The following is an 8,250-nucleotide window of genomic DNA, read 5'->3' as shown; positions in this document are numbered from 1 at the left end:
GCCGGGCAACCCCTGACCCCATCCCCCCGCAGCCCTGACCCCCGAGCTCCGAGCACAGCCCCTCTGAGCCGGGCACCCCCTGACCCCTTCCCCCCACAGCCCTGACCCCCAGCTCTGAGCCCATCCCCTCTGAGCCAGGCAACCCCCGACCCCATCCCCCCACAGCCCTGACCCCCAGCTCTGAGCCCAGCCCCTCTGAGCCGGGCACCCCCTGACCCCTTCCCCCCACAGCTCTGAGCCCAGCCCCTGTGAACCGGGCACCCCCTGACCCAGAGCCCAGCTCCCCACCCAGCCCTGGGCAACAGCAGCGCCACCCCCAGGCAGCGACAGCCCTTTGGCACCAACCATCACCATCACCCAGCGACAGCCCACTATGTAATTGCAAATGTATACCTACCATTAAAGCATTTAGTGTTTTTAAATCGTGTATCACTTCTCAGCACTGTGCTGAGGCCTCAGGTTACTAAAACATCATGACTTTTACAAAATTATTCACTAGTGCAGTGGATGTCACCATGTAACTATTTTGGTTTAGTTTTTTGTGTGCTGCCCCTTTAGAGTTTTAGAAGTCTTTTCTCTCCACACCACAGAGCAAAGGGATGGCATTGGAGGCAGAGGGGTCAGAGAAGGGACATGGGTGTGACCAATGACTCCACAGCCATTTGGATCCACTGGGTAAACCCGAGAGAGAGAGAGAGAGAGAGCAAAGCCCAAAGATTTGTTGGGGCCTGTTCTAACTTACGAGTAGAGCTGGACTGGCTGGGGCAAGAGACTTGGCTCCCTCAAACCATCTCTCATGGAAAATGTGTGCTTTGGAGTCGGGTAAGAATACAGCCTTAACACAGCTTCCCCTTGCCTCCCCCATCTTTAAATCTGATCAACAGATTGGTGGATTGTTTTTGAAAACAACAACATAGACATATAAAATCTGTAAATTAAGAAACAACATGTGCTGTTAGTCTCTGTGTTGTGAGGCCAGAATTTTCCAGTCTTGGACCCATCTGCCAGGTCAAAAACCTTTTTCTTCAAGAACTAAGCTTCTGCATTTGTGCTGCTGTGGCAATAAGTCCTGCCAATAAAAGGGAATTTGTTTGTCGCTGAAATAGAAAAGAAATAGCCATTGGAGAGCCACCCTGGTTGACACCCATTGCAATTAACTTTTCAGCTGTAATGTATTTTACTGTGTAATTGAAAAACACTGATTTTGAGCGCACACAAATGTACATATGTATACAACTCTATATTTTACTTGGAAGTTATACTGTATCATCATTTTAAAGATGTTTTTCTCCCTGCTTACATATTCCAAACTCCTAAAGAAAAGTCTTTGGTCTGCCTGAAAACATAAGCATCTTACCTTGAGTTTGAACACATGAATAGCTAAGCAAACCCCCTAACATAGCAGAAAAAATGTGCACACACCTAAGACGTAGGCTAGACATGGAAACAGAAAGACCAAAATAGAAAACACTGCATGGAGCATGTTTGTAATTAAAAACAGGAGCAACATCCTTTCCTCATCGATCCTTAGATATGCTGAAATTAAGCTGTAAGGGTTGGACGTTATTACTGCTCAGGGGAAAGGGGGGATAATGTGGGGCGGGGGTTAGTGCTATAGAGCTAAATCATGCCTTCCCCCTCCAACGAATGCACAAGATGAGGAAGAGGCCACATGGAACCCTTCTCCTTTCCTCAACCACACCTGGGCAAGGGCCAGATGTAAGCTGGCCCCTGCCACTAGGGAGCACAGAGGGAGCACAGAGAGCCCAGCTAATGCTGCCACCAATACTAGCAGCTGCAGAGGGAATGTTTCTGAACAGGATGAAGGCCCCATGTCTTCCACATATAGGAATGGCTGCACTGAGGGAACACAGGCAATATGTGATATCCACCCCACTTTTCCCCAGGCTTTCCACCTTCTTCCCATCCCCAGAGTGGATGAGACATAATGTACAAGCTTATTTGCCTCCTTCCTGCTTGTACCCATTATCTGCTAGGTAGCTCGGGGTAGGGCCACTTTCTGAGAAGCATACACAGACCATTTCAACCTAACAGGCTTTTATCCCTGGCACTGGCACACAGCCACTCACAAACCTTGACTGATGATATATAAATGGCATGTCTTGTGCAGCTTCAGAGGTGGGAACATCATAAAGCATTCTGCTTGTGCTTTCTGTTAATAAGATAATAAGACAGAAAATATCATATTGCCTCTATATAAATCCATGATAGGCCCACATCTTGAATACTGTGTGCAGATCTGGTTGCCCACACTAAAAAAAAGATATATTGGAATTGGAAAAGGTACAGAAAAGGACAATTAAAATGATTAGGGCCTGGAACAGCTTCCATATGAGGAGAGATTAAAAAGACTGGGACTTTTCAGTTTGGAAAAGAGACAACTAAGGGGGGGGGGTATGATAGAGGTCTATAAAATGATGACTGGTGTAGAGAAAGTAAATAAGGGTCACCAAATGAAATTAATAGGGAGCAGGTCTAAAATAAACAAAAGGAAGTATTTCTTCACACAACACATGGTCAACCTATAGAACTCCTTGCCAGAGGATGTTGTGAAGGCCAAGACTATAACAGGGTTCAGAAAGGAACTAGATAAGTTCATGGAGGATAGGTCCATCAATGGCTATTAGCCAGGATGGGCAAGGATGGCGTCCCTAGCCTCTCTTTGCCAGAAGCTGGGAATGGGCAACAGGGGATGGATGGATCACTTAATGATTACCTGTTCTGTTCAATCCCTCTGAAGCACTTGACATTGGCCACTGTTGGAAGACAGGATAGTAGGCTAGATGGACCTTTGGTCTGACTGAGTCTGGACGTTCTTAAGTTTTTTGATGCAAACACGTGTAAAGTTTACTGATATTGTCAGACACAAATCGGACATCAGGAATGTAACATACAAAAGCCAGTAGGAGAACACTTCAATCTTCCTGGACATTCTGTAACAGATTTAAAAGTAGCCATACTTGAACAAAAAAACTTCAGAAACAAACTTCAAAGAGAAACTGCAGAATTAAAATTCATTTGCAGATTTAACACCATTAATTTGGGCTTGAATAGGGACTGGGAGTGGCTGACTCACTACAAAAGCAACTTTCCCTCCTCAACTTTCCTCCCTCAACTTTAACACCTCCTCATCAATTATTGGGAATATAGGCGCTGACTCCATGGGTGCTCCAGCCCTGGAGCACCCACAGGGAAAAATTGGTGGGTGCTCTGCACCCCCTGGCAGCTTCCTGCCCCACCCCTCCGCCCCAGATCACCTCTGCCTCCGCTCTGCCTCCTCCCCTGAGCGTGCCGCAGCTCTGCTTCTCTCTCTAGCTCCCAGCTTTTGCCGCCACGAAACAGCAGTTTCGCGGCAGCAAGCACTGGGAAGAAGGGGGGAGGAGTGGGAATGCAGCGCTCTCGGGGAAGAGGCAGGGCTGGGGCAGAGATTTGGGGAAGGAGTCAAATAGGAGCAGGGAGGGGGCAGAGTTGGGGCGGGGACTTTGGGGAAGGGGTTGGCATGGGGGCAGAGCATGGGCAGGAGGGGGCAGGGCATGGGTGGAGTCAGGGTGGGGCCAAGGGCAGTGGGAGTTGAGCATCCACCTGTGCCGGGAAAAGTTGGCGCCTATGATTGGGAGTGGAGTACATCCACCCTGATTGAATTGGTCCTGTCAACACTGGTTCTCCACTTGTGAGGTAACTCCCTTCTCTTCCTGTGTCAGTATAATAATGCCTGCATCTGTAATTTTCACTCTGTACATCTGAAGAAGTGGGGTTTTTTACCCACAAAAGCTTATGTCCAAATAAATCTGTTAGTCTTTAAGGTGCTACCGGACTCCTTGTTGTTTTTGATATTATCTGTACATTTGTAATCATGATGGAGTAAAACACTATGAGGGTATGAGTGGGGATGAGAGAAGCGCCAGGTAGGAACATACAGGAAGATGAAGCATTTGAGGCTTAGTTTTCTCACTAGTCGTTGTTTGACTATTCCAACCTAGAGCTGCGTGAAACCTCTTTTACAGGAGTTTGTGTAGACTTTTTCCCCAGTTGTGGTTTTCATGGTTTAGCCCCTTTCTCATGAATTTCACTCTGAGATGGCAAGACAACCATGCTAGTATAGTTGTTAGTATAGTTGGTATCATTATTATATCCTTTTTCAATAGGTGTAATAACCCTTTGTACATTTTTATCCTGTCCAGTTGTTTGTACAATTTCTTCCCATACTATTTCTGATATAGAAAACAATTGTTATGTGCATCTATATATACCGTATCATTATCATTTTCAATTATATTGGTTACATCAAACTCTAGAAACAGTATCAGCACCAATTAATGACTTGCCTGGCTGATATTCTAATTTTAAATCATAGGAGTACAATTGAAAAAAATAATCTTTGTAACACAAGGCAGTATGTCTATCATGTTCCTTTTTGAAATATTAACTAATGGTTTATGATCTGTTTCTGCCAGTACAGATTTACCATGTATAAATATGTGGAATTTTTTTAATGCAAAAACCAATGTTAAAGCCCCTTTTTGTATTTGAGCATAATGACACTTTGGTTTGACATAGCGCTAGATCAGAGGTAGGCAAACTATGGCCCAGGACCATTCTACCCAGCCCCTGAGCTCCTGGCCCAGGAGGCTGCCCCCCTAGCCCCTCCCCTGCTATTCCCCCTCCCCCGCTGCCTCAGCTCGCTCCACCGCGGACGCAATGCTTTGGGCTGCAGGGCTGTGAGCTCCTGGGGTAGCGCAGCTGCAGAGCCTGGCCTGACCCAGTGCTCTGTGCTGCGCGGTGCGTGGCTGGCTCCAGCCGGATGGTACGGCTGTAGCGCCGCCAGCCACTGGTGCGCCAGGCAGCGCGGTAAGGGGGCAGGGAGTGGGGGAGGGGGGCTGGATAGAGGGCAGGGGAGTTCGGGGGGTGGTCAGGGGCCAGGGGTGTGGATGGGGTGGGGAGAGTCAGAGGGCGGGAACAGGGGATGAATGGGGGCAGAGGTTCTGGGGCGGTCAGGGAGAGGGGTGGTTGGATGGGGCAGGGGTCCTGGGGAGGGGCAGTCAGGAAGGAGAGGAGGGGTTGGATGGGACAGCAGGGGTCCGTCAAGGGAAGGAGTTCTGGAGGTGGTTAGGGGACAGGAAGAAGGGGGGCAGATGGGGCAGGGGTCCCTGGGGGCAGTCAGGAAGGAGAAGGGGGTTGGATGGGGTAGTGGGGAAGCGGTAGGGGGTAGTTAGGGGTGGGGGTCTGTGGGCAGTCAGGAGAAGAGGTAATTGGATGGGGCAGGGGTCCTGGGGGCAGTCAGGAAGGAAGAGGGGTTGGATGGGGCGGTGGGGGGGAGTTAGGTGTGGGGGTGTCCGGGGGTGGTCAAGGGACATAGAGCTGGAGGGGTGGATGGGGCCATGGTCCCAGGGGGGAAACTTCAGGGGGCAAGAAGCAGGGGCAGGGGCCGGGCCTCGCCTGGCTGTTTGGGGAGGCACAGCCTCTCCTAACCAGTCCTCCATACAATTTCTGAAACCGAGTGTGGCCCTCAGGCCAAAAAGTTTGCCCACCCCTGCTCTAGATGCATAAGCAACCGGTTTCCAGAGATCACCATACTTGTGTAATAGAACTGCTCCTTGGTCTTGTTTGGATGCATCTGAAGACAATTTTGTCAGTCTTTTACTATCAAATATTTTTAATATTGGAGCTGTTTTTATTTGTTGCTTAAGCTGCTTAAATTCTTGTTGATAGTGACAGTCCCATTTCCACTGATTATTTTTTACAAAGTAAAGCCTTTAAATTTGTTGTTTTTTCTGCTAGCTTGGATATGTATTTCCCAACAAAATTAACCATACCCAAAAAATTCTGTAATGACTCCTTATCTTTTGGGTAAGCAATAGTATCAATGGTTTGTATTCACTGTGGCTCATCCCTGACTGGTCAGTTTTCCTAGTAGAAATGTTAATTCTTGCACTCTAAATTTACATTTATTTTTGTTGTGTTTTAATCCTGATTCTTTTGCTCTAGATAATGTTTGTTAATCTTCTATCATGTTCTTCTAAAGTTTTTCCTCACCTCATTATATCATCTATGTACACTTGCATGCCATCTCTATTTTCAAAACTCTTTTGTATTGCTCTATAAAATACCTCGGGAGCTGAACGTAATCCAAAAGGTAATCCTTTAAAACAGTAACATCTACAAGATGTGTTAAATGTACATAGCATTTTCTTCCAATGGTATTTGTCAAAATCCATTTAAAGCACCTAAAGAACAATATTTTGCTACTGATATTTCTTCCAATATTTCTTCCCTGGTTGGTATTTTAAAGTGTTCCCTTTTAACATACCTACTTAAGTCTTTTGGATCTAAACATAAACACAAGCCTCCATCTTTCTTTTCTACTATTACTAATGAATTCACCCATTCAGGCAGCTCTTCCACTCTTTTAATTATATTTAAATGAACTAACCTTTTGTATCCTATTTCTTAAAGTTAATGGCATTTTTATAGCTGTGTGTATAACTGGTTTCTTTGTTTCATTTAACTCTATTGTATACCAAATAATTATACCCAAATTACCAATGCCGGTGAATAATTTGTAAATTGACATTCTATTTCCAGTGTTTCAGAATCCTGGATAGTTTGTTCTATCAACTTTAGCACTACACATGTTTCTAAACCGAAAACAGAAATACCTTGACCCTTAACTACTACAGATCTTATGTTTTCTAAATTATCTTTAACTATGACATGTAATTCACAAATACCAATAACAGGAATTTTTTCACCACTATAAGATTGTAAATTAACATATATTTGTTCTCTTATTACAGGTTTTACTTTTAGACATTTTATAATTTCTTCTGCAATAACATTAACTTGTTCCTCTGTATCTAGTACATACGAAATAAATGTTCCATTAGTAGATAGTGTAACTGTCCAATCATCCTTGTAGTTCACAGGATGACTCTGTTTCAAAATAACTAGAAACAAATTTTCTTCATCCATAATGTCAGCTCTGTATTCCTTATTTGGTGTCTTGTCTGCGGGTTTTGAATTTTGAAATAAATGTATATTTCTAAGTTTTTCCAGACTTCTCTGTTTACATAATTTGTGAAATGATTCTGTTTCTTGCAGGGATGACACGTTTGACCATATGCTGGGACACGTTTGACCATATGCTGGGACACTGTCCATCCACATCTAGATCATTCTTTCATCTGCTCATATGTTTTAACTTTAATACTTTCACTCTGTATTTCTCCATAGACTTGTTTTTGACTTTTTCTTATTAAGTCCATATTCACATCAGTTTCTTTTCTTTCTAAAATGTGCAATCGTTGTTGATTTAGTTCAGCAGTTTGGCAAATTCTCACTGCTTTTTCAGATCTGGCTCTTCTAACAGTCTTTCTTCCACTGATATCTTTTATACCCATCACAATTTGAACTCTTTTCACTGACTCAGATTCTGGAAATTCCATGTCTTACTTCTTATCCTTATATCAGTTAAAAATTATTCAGAAGTCTTTTTCTCCATTTGATTTCTTGAGTGAAACTGAAATCATTCAAATATTTCATTTGTTTTTGGTAAACAGTATTCCTCAAAAATTTTTAAGACAAACTCATAGCTCATTCTCTAACATTAAGTTCAAATGAATTATATAATGAAATTGCTTCAGTACCTGCAATATCCAAAAAGATGACAATCTTTTGTTCCTCTTCCTTATGCCCTCAGAAATAAATCAAGCTCTTGTTTAAAACTTTTCCAGTTTTCTGCTGGATTTCTCAACATTTTTAGAAATGTGGGAACTCTTAATTGATCCATCTTATTTTATTCAAAACTTGTTTTTCACTTCTGAGTAACTTTTACCCTTTTTTCCCCAACTTCTTCCAGTTCTTTTTGTCTCTTCCTTCACTCCTGATATCACAAAGGCACAAAATGAGCTCAAATTAGCTACAGGAATAAAGGGAAACAAGAAGACTTTTTATCAATACATTAGAAGCCAGAGGAGGACCAAGGACAGGGTAGGCCCACTGCTTGGTGAGGAGGGAGAAACAGTAACAGGAAACTTGGAAATGGCAGAGATGCTTAATGACTTCTTTGTTTGGGTCTTCACCGAGAAGTCTGAAGGAATGCCTAACATAGTGAATGCTAATGGGAAGGGGGTAGATTTAGAAGATAAGATAAAATAAAAAAGAACAAGTTAAAAATCACTTAGAAAAGTTAGATGCCTGCAAGTCACCAGGGCCTGATGAAATGCATCCTAG

General features: G+C 43.8%; 1 long non-coding RNA gene across 1 annotated transcript; it reads right to left on the bottom strand.

The window, feature by feature from the left end:
• Positions 1 to 387: 387 nt before the first annotated feature.
• LOC120372351 lies at positions 388 to 7,894 on the bottom strand. Its single transcript, XR_005584919.1, has 4 exons — positions 7,665 to 7,894; positions 2,738 to 2,954; positions 2,095 to 2,173; positions 388 to 1,097 (listed from the first exon to the last, which is right to left on the bottom strand). It is a non-coding gene; the product is annotated as an uncharacterized LOC120372351 (long non-coding RNA).
• Positions 7,895 to 8,250: the final 356 nt, after the last annotated feature.

This window comes from Mauremys reevesii, linkage group 9 (genome assembly GCF_016161935.1).
Source record: "Mauremys reevesii isolate NIE-2019 linkage group 9, ASM1616193v1, whole genome shotgun sequence".
NCBI lineage: Eukaryota > Metazoa > Chordata > Testudines > Geoemydidae > Mauremys > Mauremys reevesii.
Note: the sequence above shows the minus strand (reverse complement) of the source record. Positions and strands in the feature narration are given on the sequence as shown.